This window comes from Polistes fuscatus, unplaced genomic scaffold (genome assembly GCF_010416935.1).
Source record: "Polistes fuscatus isolate 324 unplaced genomic scaffold, CU_Pfus_HIC Scaffold13, whole genome shotgun sequence".
Taxonomy (NCBI): domain Eukaryota; kingdom Metazoa; phylum Arthropoda; class Insecta; order Hymenoptera; family Vespidae; genus Polistes; species Polistes fuscatus.
In genome coordinates, this window is record NW_025113031.1 from 4,760,983 (window position 1) to 4,775,877 (window position 14,895).

The window sequence follows — 14,895 nt, forward strand, 5'->3', positions numbered from 1 at the left end:
TCTGTTATCGAAGCTATACGCTCGCCATCCCTCCTTCTTCTTCATCCCGCATTCTCATCGTCGGGCCGACTCCAATGTGCACGAGGGTGCCATGGGATTTGCCGGATTAGAAGCGAGAATTAGCAAGCAGACGCGGCAAGATGCTAGCCGACGTAGCGCAAATTATTTGTCGCTTCGTCGCTTTCCCTTTTACCTTGCCACCACCCCGACCCCATAAGCCAAGAGTGTACAGTAGAGAAAAGGACAGAAGTGTTGGTGTTAGTGTATACCCGTGCACTTATAACTGTACGCGACGAGCATCCTTCTTGCATCCTGAACAAACGTTACGAAATCCAAATCTCTCGACCTAAATCAAAATCGACATTCATTTTATATACACAAGGATTTGTTCACGTCCGATGGTATTTGTTTTATCTCTTGCGGTTTTATTTATATCTCAATATATCTTTTTCTCTTACTCTCTCTCTCTCTCTCTCGCTTTCTCTCTATCAGGAGTTACTACCAGGAGGAGGCATCCCTCGCGTTTTTTCGCTAAACCGACGAATTGCTTTCAACATAGAAAACGATACTCGAGTATCCGAAAAGTTTTTGGCAGAAAAGAAGGAACCTCTCGTAGTAGATCTCTCCTATTACTTGTCCCAAGTATCATCCGTCCGCAAAACTTTTATCGTTAGTGGTTCGAGCAGCGTGACTCGAATCTCCTTCTCTTTCAACCCCCTGCCGCTCCTCTCTCTCTCCCTCTCTCGCTTTCACCCTGTTACTTTCTTACTCTATAACAGGAGGAAGCTTATCGTATTTACGTTGGCGTTGTCGCCACGATAGACCAAAATCTTGCGTGCTTAAGCAAGGGGGAAATAACGTATCGCTCGTGTTACCGATTAAATATAAGCACACGTCGTTAAAGGCTTCTCAACGGCGACGGTGCTTCGAGTAAAGGGCTATACTACTCTCGCAATACTATCGTCTTGAGCTTGGTTCTAGCGTAGTATCGTTGCTGTAGTGGTAGTGGTATCGTCGTCGTTGTTGTACTTGTCGTAGTCATCTTCTTCGACGCCATAGTTGTCCTCGTCGTCGTAGTCGTCGTCGTCGTCGTCGTCGTCGTCTGGGATATTTGCAAGTCGATTCCATCCACTTAAGCCCGTGGTTTTACGAGGCCATGCATCGTTCCGGCACGTCGATGGCGGGAAATAAACACGGCAGGCGCGTTTCGAATTTAACGCCGCCATCTCGTGCGCGATATGAGCCGGAACCACCCCCAAACCTCATTCTCCTTCTTTCCTTCCTTCCTTCCTTCTTCTTCTTCTTGTTTCTTTTTTTCTTTCCTCCTACTCCTTCTTCCAGACGAGCTTAATAGTTAATTAAAATAGCGTAACCACTATATTATACTTAAATCTTGCCAGGAGAATATTATTATCAACTACGTTAACGTTGCTCTTAGCCGTTGTGGGAAACCTTGAGGAAACCCTTAATCGTTGGTTTAAGGGAATTAGGATAATTAGCTTCTGTTACTACTACTACTACTACTACTTCGAGGTCAACGATTTTTTATTCGTTTCAATTGTTTAATTAGCTTTTTCTTTTTATTTGTAAGTAAAACACACAATTATTGAATTGAAATTTATTTTGGTTTTTATCCGCCACGAGAGTTAGATCAAATTACTTATTATAATATTGTCAGAAATATCATTGATCATTGGTAAAAAGGAATCTCTGTTTTTTTTCTGTTCCCTTTTGCAAACCATCCCCCACCTTCTCCTCCTTCTTCCTCATCCTGACGTCCCATTTTGATTTCCGTTCTCCAAAGGGGAAATTGAGTTTCTACTTCCATTGTATTCTTTTCTCGAAATTGTTAAGCAAATCTCTCCTCGACGTAAAAAGAGAGCTGGCCTCCTGACAATAGAAAAATTCGACTCGGAACGAGATTCCAGTGGATATTAGAAGGTAAGAATATCGATTGTAAGTTATTTGTGGTGAGGGACGGGGAGGCGAGTGGAAAGAATGGGTAGGATGGGGAATATTTCGTTATATATCCGACGAAACGACCATTCGACGCATCCCCCGAGTTTTTTTCTCAAAGTTGCAACCGAAGATGGATACCTTCTATGAAAAAGAAACTACTAGTGGGTTGGGGTTGGGGGTTCTACGGGGTGAAAGAAGAACTGGCTTTACGCCATATCGCGAAACTCGTAAAACCGTATTACGCGAAAACTGCCAATGCGCACGATATCTTCGAATTAGAGACAATCAATTATACGACTCGATCTATCTCTCGGTTTTCGAAGGATACTCCCGGATATTATTTAATTTCTCGAGCTTTTAACTTAGGAATGACGAGCTGACTCGTCAGGGTTTCTTCTTTTTCGAAACTATCATATTTTACGGACAACGTTATTGTGCTTTTTCGAAAAGTATTTTTCCGCGAGGAGAAGGAAGAAGAAGAAGAAATGTTGGAGGTTTAGAACGCGTTGCTAGGAGGACGAGCTGGAGCTTTTCACAAATCACGTTTTGCAGGTCTGTCCTTCGACAAGGAATTCGTATACTTCCGGGCAATTTCCTTTCACCATAAATCACCGTCCCCGCGACGTGAAACACGTCCGACGTGCCTCGGCCGTTGTCGATCTCGAGCATTCCTCGCACTTTCTTCTTCCTCCCTTTTCTTCTTCTTCTTCTTCTCCTCATCCCTGATCTCTTGCGAAAAAAAGGGGCTAGAGCAAGATGAGTCCTTCGTGATTTCTCGATACAAGAGCTTCGATCGGACCAAAACCTTCGGAAGCTTTTTATCAATCTTCTTCTTGCCTCGACTCTCGGACAAGGTTCTATGATTAAAATGTTGGCCCCCCCTATAAAAGGTCTTGAAAGATAATTCGAACAAAATTTTAATAGAGTTGCATGCATGGGTGGGCTCAGCGAGAAATAAACTTTTGTCTTCACTCGTATGAATCATTACTTTTGTAAATTGGGAAAAATAAATGTCTCCCAGATGTTGAACGTTAAATCAAGAAAAGAAAAGCAAAAGAATCGCGCGTGTGGGATCAGCAAGGAATGAAACAGTGTTTTGATGTATGCGCGTATAATGATGTAGAAAAGAAAGAAGAAAATAATGCAATATTTATTCCCCGGTTTGTGATGCCTTCGAAAATAGCAGTCCACTCTCTGTGGGACGTTGTTATGGTCTGCATTCGCGTAGTAGAAGAGAGGGTTCGAGCGTGCAGAACATCGGGGAGGGTCTCTTACGACGCGCATACATACAAAGTTCGTAGCACGCACACGTATCCCTGCGAGACGGTGGCCAGGTCTGTGTTCAAGGGTCTGGTATAATGTGACACGATCGAGTATCGCACGAGGCGATGACTCAGCTCGTCAACCCCCATAGGACACGGGACCATTATACCAGCTACCCTTTTTAGCACCACTGGGAAAAGCAATGTCCGTAATAGTCGATGGTTTTGGCTCGATCGCCTAAATATATATTTTTCTTCTTTTCGATAATATCAAACGAATAAACAATAATCGACAATTTTCATTGCCATTGCACCGCATTTATATTACTCGTTATTCCAAATTTATTTATTCTGGTCAAGCATAATAGAAACAACGTTTATTACCCTTCTATATATTCCACCTCTATTAATATTATTTGTAATCATACGCGAAACACGCGGGACTCTTGTTGACAATGTTTTCTTCGTTAAAAATGAAAATGGACAAATACGAGGGGTAAAACAATAGCGTGCTGTGGAATACTACTAACCGTGTAGCGTTTAACAACGAGTTAAGGATATTTATGGAAATAAGAAATTGGTAATTTTACGGTATCGTTGATCTTAGCCCAGTAAAGGGAAGAGGAGGAAGGAAAAGAAGAAGAGTATCGGGCTTGGAAAAAGTTCCCTTTAGCACGTTCGAAAAACTACTTGGTAGAATCCAATTTCAAGGCGGATTCGGGTGAATGGGGCACCAGAGATTAAGGGTAGCCCATGAAAATGAATGTTACAGGCAAGCCTGCCTGCCTGCCTGCCTGCCTGCCTGCCTGCCTGCCTTGCTGCCAGCCTGCCTGCTTGCCGAGATGGTGCGTAGGCTAATAAGAGGGAACAGAAGATGTCCCTACGTCGAGAAAAGACCCTGCAGCGGAGAGAAAGTATATATATAGTCCCTTTCGCACATTCGAGATATAGGGTGACGTCGTAAGGGTGGCTCTTAGGCGCCCACCAGAGGGTAAGAGAAATAAAAGGGGGACGGGTGGTACGTACGCGTACGTACGTTCGTCTACGCTTACGTACCCCTCCTCTACGTGTGTGTAATTTCCCGGTGGACTGTGGCGTCAGGGCGCGTGGTGCGGATCAGGCACCGAGGGTCGTTCAACCACCAGTGTTGTCTCGTGTCTCGTGCGGCGTGTCGTAGTAGTTCTGTTCTCTAGTGATCGTCAACGTGCTGTACTTGTGTTCGTTTAGCTTAAGAACAAAAACACTTTTTCCATATTACCTTACATTTCGACTTTTTCTGTAAACTGCACGCACTCTCATCTTCTACTCATCTTATAAATGTTACGTTCTCAACAATCGTGTCTTTTAGTGTACAATTATAATTCGTTGCCTAGCAATAATCGCGAGTAATAATCGGCCTTCTCAGTTTCCTGACCTGCGCATAAAAGAAGTGCTTTCAGCGAAATAGCCAATAGCGCATCTTTCGCGAAGATTCCAAAAGAAATTTAACTGGTGTACCTGTGTCGTGTACGTGAGGTATCGTGATCGGAGTTTAATCAAAATCCTGTACAATTTCATATCCCAACGTGTGTTAACATTGTCTCCGTCGTTAAGCGTAAATTATTTTTAAACCGAACCTGGGTTATCCAAGAAGACATTTTTCTAAACCTGTTTCTCTAATGCCTTTCGAAGGCCATTAATCGTAACGCGTGCGTAGCTATCTTTGGCTTCTTCTTTTTTTTTTCTCTATCTCTCCTATTCTTGCTTTCCAGGTCTCTCACCGTTAGATATTTTTCGCGTGCACACCGCATTAGCCTCATCCCACCCACACTTTATCTCTCCTATCTCGATCCTCCTCCTTTCTCTCTTCTGCCGATCCCTTCCACTCCTGTCACGTCCCCTTGCTTTCCGTTCCAACGAAGATTACGCTATCGTGTATTTTTTATCGAGGCCCTGATTAAAACCGGACCCTCTTCCCTTCCCTTCCCTTCCCTTTCCTCTTCCTCTTTCGTTGAATAGCGCCTACGTTTCACGCGTTTTCCTTCCTCCAACCCCTCTCTCTCTCTCTCTCTCCCTCCCTTTATTTCTCTCCGTTTCTCCTTCCGATACCGTCCGGTCAAGCTTTTTCGGCATCGCGCGAAAGCTCCGAAATTAACGACCACCTTCGTGACGACTTTCGTGCATTTCAAAGCCCCTTCTATCACCACCCACCTCTCTTCTTCTTCTTCTTCTTCTTCTTCTTTCTTACGATTCACATGTCAAACACCCAGCAAGTTCACGTTTCGTCGTCGTCGTCGTCGTTCTACGGTCAAAAGCCGATAAGCTTTGCGAGACCTTCCCCTTTCTGTCTCCCCTCTTTCCCACCCTCTTGAAACTTCTCCCCCACTATTACTTTCTGAGCAAACACGTGGACGAACGAACGAACGATCGATTTAAGGTTGTGACTGTGTGTGGGTGGGTGCGTGCGTGTATATCTGTGTTCCTGTTACAGACGACAAAGAAAGTTAAAAGGAATCAAAATAATCAAACAAATTCATTAGAAAGTGTTCGTGGATTCTGTTGGTTTATCAGTGCTTTTGTGCGTTTAGATATTATATTCGGGAAGATTTCTAATTAAAAGTAGAAGATGTTGATACCCGTGTCTTCGTCACCCTCGTCATCCAGTAACGGAGATGGTGCTCTTAAACTTTTCGTTGGACAGATACCCCGACATTTAGAAGAGAACGCGTTGAGACCGATGTTCGAGGAATTTGGAAAGATCTACGAGTTTACAGTTTTAAAGGACAAGTATACTGGCATGCACAAGGGTGAGTTTTTTTCAAGAAAAAGGGAAAAAAAGTAACTCAAAGAATGCCTCGCGACTGTTCGGACCAACCAAGGTTCCCCATTGTTACGTGTTGGTGGTAGGTTGTAAAAATCGTTGAACGAAATAACGCATAAATAAAAGGGAATGTGGGAATGTACCGTCGTTAACCACTCGCTTGTTCTGTAAATTTTAAACGGCGAGTCGAACTCGTAATAATGAATATTTTATAACGAATTTTCGCACAATAAAACTTGGACGGGGGAGGATGGGGTGGGGGCAGGACCGAACGGGGAAAGAGGGGTTGCGGGAATTTAAAGGAAATTTTAATTTCCACCAGGAAATTGACTCGTTTTAGCCAAGCCGAGCGTAAATGCATACACGTTTCTCGAAAAATAAATAAAACAAATATAAAAAGAGAAGAAAAAAGGAAAAAGGTAAACGCTGTTTGCCCAGGTGTACACAAAGTCGAAAACAAAGAAATAAAAGTTAAAGAAAAACGTGGAGAGCTTTTGGAGTAGTTGTAATAGTAGTACTAGCAGTAATAGTAGTAGTAGTACTAGCTGCAGTAGTGGTAGTTGTAGTAATAGATGTAGTAGTCCGCATACCAAAGTAAAAGCGTTCTTTCGGAACTGCACCGAAACGAAAACGAAATAGAACAGAACGGAACGGAACGCAACTCAACGCAACGTAACGCAAAGTTGTAAGTTTGAAAAGGGACGAAGGAAAAAAGAACGAGAGAGGAAAAAAAGGGGAAACGTTCACGCAAATCTATCCTTCTTTCTCTCTCTCTCTCTTTTAGTCTTGTTCAGCGAAGAAGTGGGAATTTAATCCAAGTCATGACACTGATGTGGGACGATCGACGAACGAAAAGGGGGAACACGGGGGAGAGAGACGAATGCGATTCAACCTGCGCACCATCCTACGCGAACGAAGAAGAGAAGAGAGGAGGCACACAGATGGAGGGGAGAAAATGCAGGAGGCTTTCGTTGAAGCGCGACTGAGAGATTAATCAGGATTTATTCTTTTGTCCCATGGCGCACATCTACGCTCGGGAAGGGAAAGAGGAAGAGGAAGAAGAGGGATGCGAATATACGGCAGAGTATGGAAGAGTGGGCTAAGCCGGTGAAACAATAAATTTCGCGGCCATTCACGTCGATCGGTGAGGGAGGAGGAGGAGGAGGAGGAGGAGGAGGAGGAGGAGGAAGAGGAGGCGAGAGGGGAAGAGATGAGCCGCGGCGTCGACGATCGACGGGCTTTGTTGGGCAAAGGTAGCTTCCTTCTATCCCAGGTACCCTCTTTCTAGCCCTTCCCTCTTCTCTCCCTCGATCTCTCGACGCAGGTTGCCTTGGAACGTGACGGAGTCGATGCGATAACTAAATGTTTCGTCTCGGGTGGTTGCGGTTTCTCGGCCGGTTTCCGTAGCGGAAACTTGTCCCGGAAGGGAGGACTTTACTAGCAAAAGCCGTCCTAGCCTGCGTCACCGGCTATCTCATCTTTTTCGTCTTTTACTTCTTTTCCTCGGAGCATCCAAGTCAGGATGGGTCACCGTCCTTGTTATTTCTAGAAATAGTTGATATGGCTACTTATGCGACACCAATTTCATATCTTTTTCTTATTCTTCCTCTAGAGTAACAGAGAGAGAGAGGGAAAGAAAATAAGGGAAGCAAGCAAGCAAGCAAGCAGACAGCGAGATTTTCGAAGAGACACAGCACAATGGCTATTTCGAAAAATGAGACAACACGGAGACCGTTTCGTAGGAAGGCCATCTTCATGAATTCAACATCAGCCGAAAAGCCAGGAACGATTCCAGTTTGAAATTTTTGCTCTAGACCGTTTTTACCGATCGACCTTACTTCTATCTCTTCCTCTCTCTCACACGATACAGACGTAGCGAGAGAGCTACGTTATTCCGGAGTCGATTTTCTAATGGAGAAGTCATGTCACTCCTCGATACTTATCAATAATGGACGATACGCGATATGGAGGTGAAAGTACCAAACGATATTTGACCCGAATTCTTATGAGCTTCTCCCTAACTCATTCTCTATTTCTTTTTATTTTTCTCATTCTTGGTTTCTCGCCGAGAGTATTTTCTCGACGGGTGACTTCCGTCTACCACGAGGAGCCGTAAGAATTTTTCTCCAAAGTCCGAGAAAGCTTCCCTCGATCGACGGGAGATCGATCTTTTCGTTAATTTAATTCCAAGAAAAAATGGTTGCTACGCGAGCTCGCCTGACCGGTATAATAGCTCGGCTATAATAGCGAGCGAGAGAGAGAGAGAGAGAGAAGAGAGACAGAGAGGGAGAGGGAAAAAACAGAAGGATAAAAGATAGAATAGAACGTAGGTATTTTACAATAAATATCCGGCCGATAAGCCGCGTTTGCACGAATATCCTCGGTGCATTGTCGAGAGAGAACGAACACATTTTTATTATTATTTTTCTAGGCACGTGAAATTTATGGTTGACGAATGGCCGTTTGACTTTTTGCCTGGAAATACCTCGTTAATCTTTCGAATTATTCTCGCTTCGCGCCGACCACGCGAATTCACGAATGTTTTGTTGTTGTTGTCTCTCGGTTGGGTAGAAGGAAAGCGTAAAGTTTTCCAAGCGTAGGTGTGTAAGCGCATACACGTGTGTCGTGTTATTTAAAAGTCTCCGTCGAATGCAAACTCGAACCGGTACAGACGCCAAATTCAAACGTTTCATTTTATTCCGCGCGCGTATTTATTTTTTAGCCCATTTTCTTGGATCTAATTTTATGCCTTTGGAGGTAGAAAGAGAGTGGGAGAAATCGATGATGCTGGTCACGAAGAGATAAGTAATTAATCGATTCGAGTGCAGCTCGAAAAAGAAAGGTAACGAAGTGGTGTGGTTAAGTCGTCGACGTAAAATTCACGATAACGGTAGCCGAGCAGCAACAACAACAGCAGCAGCAGCAGTAGCAATCCTTAGAAAATCCGAAGGTAAATAATTAAATCTCGCCATCAGCAGCCTGGTGGTCCTTTTTTAATGAGCGCTCGGTAATCACGAAGGAGAAATTTGATTGGCCCTATTAGTAAGTTACGGTTGAAGAAGCCAAAGCAGTAAGCAACCTATAGATCGATTCGGAGCGGTGGTAGGTACCATCATCGGCATATCTCCGGTTTCAAAATAAAACGAATAACAAGGGCTTTCTAGGCATGATATTAATATTTTCTCAATCTCTTCGTTCGCGTTCTTCATTTGTGCTTTCATTTTTGTTCCATTGTACCCTATACTGTGGTGTAACGATGATGGTGGTGGTGGTGGTGGTGGTGGTAGTAGTAGTATCGATTTATCGACAGTTTCCATCCTCGAATTCTATCCGAAGTATAACGCCATTGATTTAATTCTCTTGAAAACGTCGACGAGTTTGAATGAAATATTCGTCGTCGTTGTGGGTCCTTTTTGTTTTTTCTTTCTTTCTTTATTTCTTTCTTATTTCTTACGATGAGTTTATTTCAACGCGTAAAGTTCTCGTATGAACATTTCCTCTCGGTTAATAAATTCGTGAAATCTATACACGGGGTTCCGCTAGCTGTCGTTATACCGTTAACGAATCCACTATAATATCGTGACAACGTCCCGCCCGGGTCCGCGAAACTAATCCTTGGTTGTCACGAAACAACGGTGTGCGTCCGTAGTTTGAAGCTGACCGGTAAACAAGGGTGCATCGATTTGCTGCACGTTCGACGAGACAATTGGAGGGTCATTTTACCAACGGCGAATAAAATACGCTCGTTTGCGTCGAAGCTCGTTTACCAAATCAAATAATTCGTTTCAACGCGTATCCTCTGAACCTGTTTCGAATCAACGCCTGAATTTCGGGCTACAAATTTTCCACCGAATGAGTGACATAAAAAGGGAGTAGGTGGAAGGAGTTAGAGAAACGTAGTCAAAGAAACAGAGAAATGGCGACAAAATGACAAAGTGCGTCGAGTATATTTTTAGTTGGGAAGATATCGCAACTTTGCAAAAATGCATTTTCGAAATCTCCTCGCGGGATCTCCAACTACAACCGCCTTCTTCTTTCTACGCGTAAAGAAAAAGTTGAATATTTTACTCGCGTAACTAGGAAATTCTACTAAGCAGCAACAAACCCACCACATGGTAGTTGGAGGTGCGCGTTGGGTGTGATGGGTAGCAAGCAAGAAGAGTTGGGCATGCAGAGATTTTAAGCGATGTGGAACGCGCAAACGGTGTATGAAAGGGGGGAAAGGTTAGAGGACGAAGAAGAAGAAGAAGAAGAAGAGAAGGAGGAGGAGGAGGAGGAGGAGGAGGTTGGTCGCGGGCTAGGAAAAACGCAATGCTCGACGGCGACAAGGCTGCAACCGACACGGCAGTCTTGTAGTTTCGAAACAGCTCTCCAATTTTAATGAGACCCGTCTATTTCCCCGCGATTCTGTCTCCGTGTTACGGGCTGCCTTTGTGTAATTATATTTTGATTCCTCGAGCTGTATGGGTTTCTCTCTCCTCCGTTCGGTCCCTTTTTTCTCTACCCTTCCTTTCTCTCTCTCTCTCCCTCTCTCTTGTCCAACGTCGTGTTGTACACCCCTTTCCACGATCTTCTCCAACTCAACCGAGCGCGTCCTCGCGAATTCTTCCTTTCCTTTTCTGTCTTCGCCAGTGATGGCGCAGACTCGTTGTGAATGCTAATACATCTGCCTTTCCCTTTCTCTCCCCCGAAGTTACCACGAACGACTTGGATCATGGCAGTCGTCCACCCTTGTCCTTCTTTACTCTCTTCCTCTTTCACCGATGCCTTTCCTCAAGAGATGCTTTTCTTTCCTTTTTTTTCTTTCTTTCCTTCTACTTCCTTTCCTCCTCGTACTTCTCCAATTTGTTCTGTCCCACAGATCTTCGTAGATTGAGTTACAATTCAAGGCAAATAGAAAACTACTACTACTACTACTACTACTACTACTGGTACTACTATCACTATTACTACCACCACTACTACTATTATTCCGAACAATCTTCTCGAGGCACACTGCGAAAAGTCTCTTTGCATTCTCTTTATTTCGGTGCAAGCTCCATTGGACGACTGGTTGGTACTTGGGATCCTCGGCATCCGTACTTAATTACCAGGTAGTTACGATACTTTGGTCGTCCAGTGATCGAGGGCACTCCTCTCTTGTCTCCCCCTTCTCCACCCACTCCTTCTCCTCTTTCTGCTCCTTTGTTTCACTGCCAGATGCTGTTCCGTATTTGCAAATGAACCGTGTCCTTATCGAAGAAGGAAAGAGAATAATTGCGATTTGTAGATCTTACCGAGAACCTTACTTTAATACTTCCAATTTCACTTGTACTTTTGTCCAACGGTATAATACTTTTTATTAATTACTTTGGCGAGGACTTTCGACTATACGATGAGTTAAGGTAGGATTGATTTTCATCGTAATATTTAAAACGCGGGGAGAGAGACTCGTTAAAATAAAACAATGACCCAGTACCTGGATGTATTAGAAATCGATAAACACAATTGATTCGATTGGGGAGAATTCCTAATAGATCTTGTCGTTGGCCCCTGGAGAATCGAATAAAACTTTTGATTTCGTTGTCGACTACAGGAATAGATTTGGTTTGGTTCGGTTCAGTTTGGTTTAGTTTGGTTTGCTTTGGTTTGGAGTGGTCGATGAAGACAAAGGGGGGGAAACAGAGAGGGACAGAGGGAGGGAGAAAGAGAGAATCAAAGCACTGCCACCTTTTAGCATGGCGATCGTACTCTGCGCGCTACTAGGGTAGATTTTAAAGAGAAAGCGCCGTCTATCGATTCGCGCGTATATCGATTTGAGCGATAACTACGAGTTTAACTCTCGCGAGCGGCCTGTTCGTTTCACCGTATTTAACAGCAGTGTACAGAGGTCTCAGCTGTTGGGGTGGCTGGCACATGGGGACCATGGCACACGCCATTACAATGCCAGCGAAGCTTTCCTCATCCCCCTTTCTCTCGCTCTCCTTCTCCTCTTCTTCTTCATCCTCCATCCCTCCAATCCAGCCGTAATTTTCCCCTCACGGAACACAAGGTGCATGAGTCTTGTCTGCCTGTCCGTTCTCCTACACGGACCTGTGTTATCCCATTTTTTGCCACTGCTCTCCATTCTTCTCTTCCTCTCTCTTTTTCTCTCTCTCTTTCTCTTTTTCTCGGTCTAGGTACTCCTTCTTTTTTTCTTTCGTTTTTTTGCTACTCCGTTTTTCCTTTTGTTCCACGTTTCTCTTCTCTTTATCCTTTACTTTTTCGTCTCCCTCGAAAAGAGAGCATAAACTTGCTCCCCATTTTTCTGTTTTCTTTTCTTTTTTTTCGTTCTTCGTTGCAACCACGAGATCTCGATCTAGCGTTACGCTATAATATTGTATTCTATTTAAAGTTAATTTGAATCTTTCGTAGAAATGATTTGAAAATGTATCCATCGATGGTAGAGGCGATTCAAAGATTTAGAAAGTATCTCAAAAGTATCTGACATTTCATTTGATCTTGTAGCACACTTTCTTGACATCGATCTGCCGGAAACAAAGACGTCGTTACGCAAACGTTAAGAGCGATTTTCATGGGAAGTATAAGAATGAGTAAGGGAGAGGATTGGACGATATAAGAGTGATGCTCGTTGTCTCTGTTTCTCTCGAATAAGAGGGGTTGCATCCGCGTAAGAAGGATTTGTGCGATAGGAAGAAGCTAGACGCTGGGGAAATAAGGTAATACCACCGGCTTTGTCTCGATCGGAGGCTAGGCGAGTTCGTGTAAAGGAAAATAAGGGGTGGCAGAAGTGTATACGGGAGTGGGTAGTTGCTGTTGGATCGTGTAGTCTTCTTCCTCTCATTGTCAGTAATGCGCCTTTTGGCTACTCTCTCCCTCTCTCTCTCTTTTCTCTCTTCCATTATTACATCCAAAAGAAAAAGAGAGAAATAGCCGCGCGCTGAGGTTTTTCTCGCTGTTTTCTTTCCTCCTTGCTTTCTTACTTTTCTTTTCTTTTCTTTTCTTTTCCTTTTATTCTTCTTCTTCTTCTTCTTCTCGTTTCTTCCTTTCTCAGCATCAAACTAAAATTACACTCTCGCGTTGCGGTGGCTGCTGTTGCGGCTAAGAATGAGGCTGATGCTGATGCTCCAAGTAGAGGAGGAGGGTATGTCGGAAAGAGAAGAAGCCGTCCTCGAAAAATTCCGGACCGTCGAATGCGAAGAATAGAAATTCCCAACGAGGCTGACGGTGGTGCTCGCGAAGAAGAAGGATTCTTCTTGAGATGGGAAAAAACATAAGCTGCCGATACATTTTCTAGCATAGCTTCTTCGTTCCCCGGTTCCTGGTTCGTTCTTACGAAAATCCTCCTTGGATTTGAAATCGACTACTACATCAACGACATTTGAATTCTTTTACCTGCACGGAAGGGAAGGAAAAACGAGACCTCAGTGTTAGCCGTTGTTTTTGCCCGTGTCAAAACTTAGAGACTACAATTTATTCTCCCAGTCCTGGTTGAATTTAAAGTATCTGATATTTCACGCGAACGATGATGATAGAAATTTTCCTCGTTTTTCGAATAATATCATGTAAATGTTAAAACGGGGTTAAAAAGACGTTTATTCGAGCAAAGCCACTCTTTCTCTCTTTCTCTGTTTAAATCATCGGAGACGACACGTTACGAGCCAAGCGAAGATCCGCATCCCTTTCGTTATTTTCAATTCGTTAATGCATCGGAAGAGTTTCCGCAGTGTCCCCGATCGATCTTTAATAAGCGTTTCAGTTTAGCGAGAGGAGTATTGGGGATCCAAGGTGGTATATAACCAATTGGGATCCTTGCCGATGGTAAGGTATGAGGAAGTGGGGGAGGAAGGTGTAGGAATAACGTAGAACGCGTTGGCTAGGTCAGGAGGGAGGTTCAGCCGTACTCACCAACTACAGTCGATAAGGACTTGCCAACCATACCCGTTAACGACTATGTAAATTGGCATGTCTATTTATTCAACCGGTCGTAGTAGCCATACCCCGTTGCCAGATGAAGACATCAGAAAGGAATTTTCTTACGAATCTCGTCGAAACGAATTTGGCTTCGGCAGAACAACAATTAAAAGAATAAGAAAAAATGTTTGGAGGGATGATCGTGCCTCGGTAGATGTATGGGGTATCTTAATTATGCTAATAATATTCTTTTCTCTCGTCATTTAACCGTTCTCTATTTATCCGATGGAAAACATTTCATTAACGGATGTCATCGTTTCCGCGGATCATAACGACGTACATCGTTTACGTCAGGAGTCAATCGTAAATAAATTTACTGCTCGCCAAATCGTTTCTTCGATGGGCACTCGATAGGAGAGCGGACTATCATAACGCTCTGTTTGAGCATTTTATTGCAATACTAAAGTAGGTATTGATCCGAATCCAAGAGAATCACGAACCAAGGTGCTCGACGACCATCGATCCGTCCTGGAGAAGACGAAAGAGAGGCAGAGGAAGAGAACGAAGGAAGGGAGAGGAGAATGGTAGGCGGAGGAGGAGGAGGAGGAAGAGGACGAGGACGACGACGACGACGAGAAGGGGTAGAGGGTAATCATTTTCCGTGTCCTCCTGCGCTTCTCCTTCTCTTCCGTCGGTTATCCGAATTGAGTTCGAGGGGGTCTCGTAGTAAAGTTGGGGGCTAGGAGAGAGGACACAAACACCTCCTTTCGAACATCCTACAGTCGGAGGAGAAGGAGGAAAAGGAGGAAGCGAAGGTGGAGTTGGAGGAGGCTCGGTAGGCTTTGCTTGCCGAAGAAGAGAACGGCTGGATGAAGGAGGAAAGATAGACTAATATATAGATCTTTCTCTCTCTCTTTCTCTGTGTATATACGTATACACATCTTTATATATATGTATACACCCTTCTTCCCTGTTCCTCTC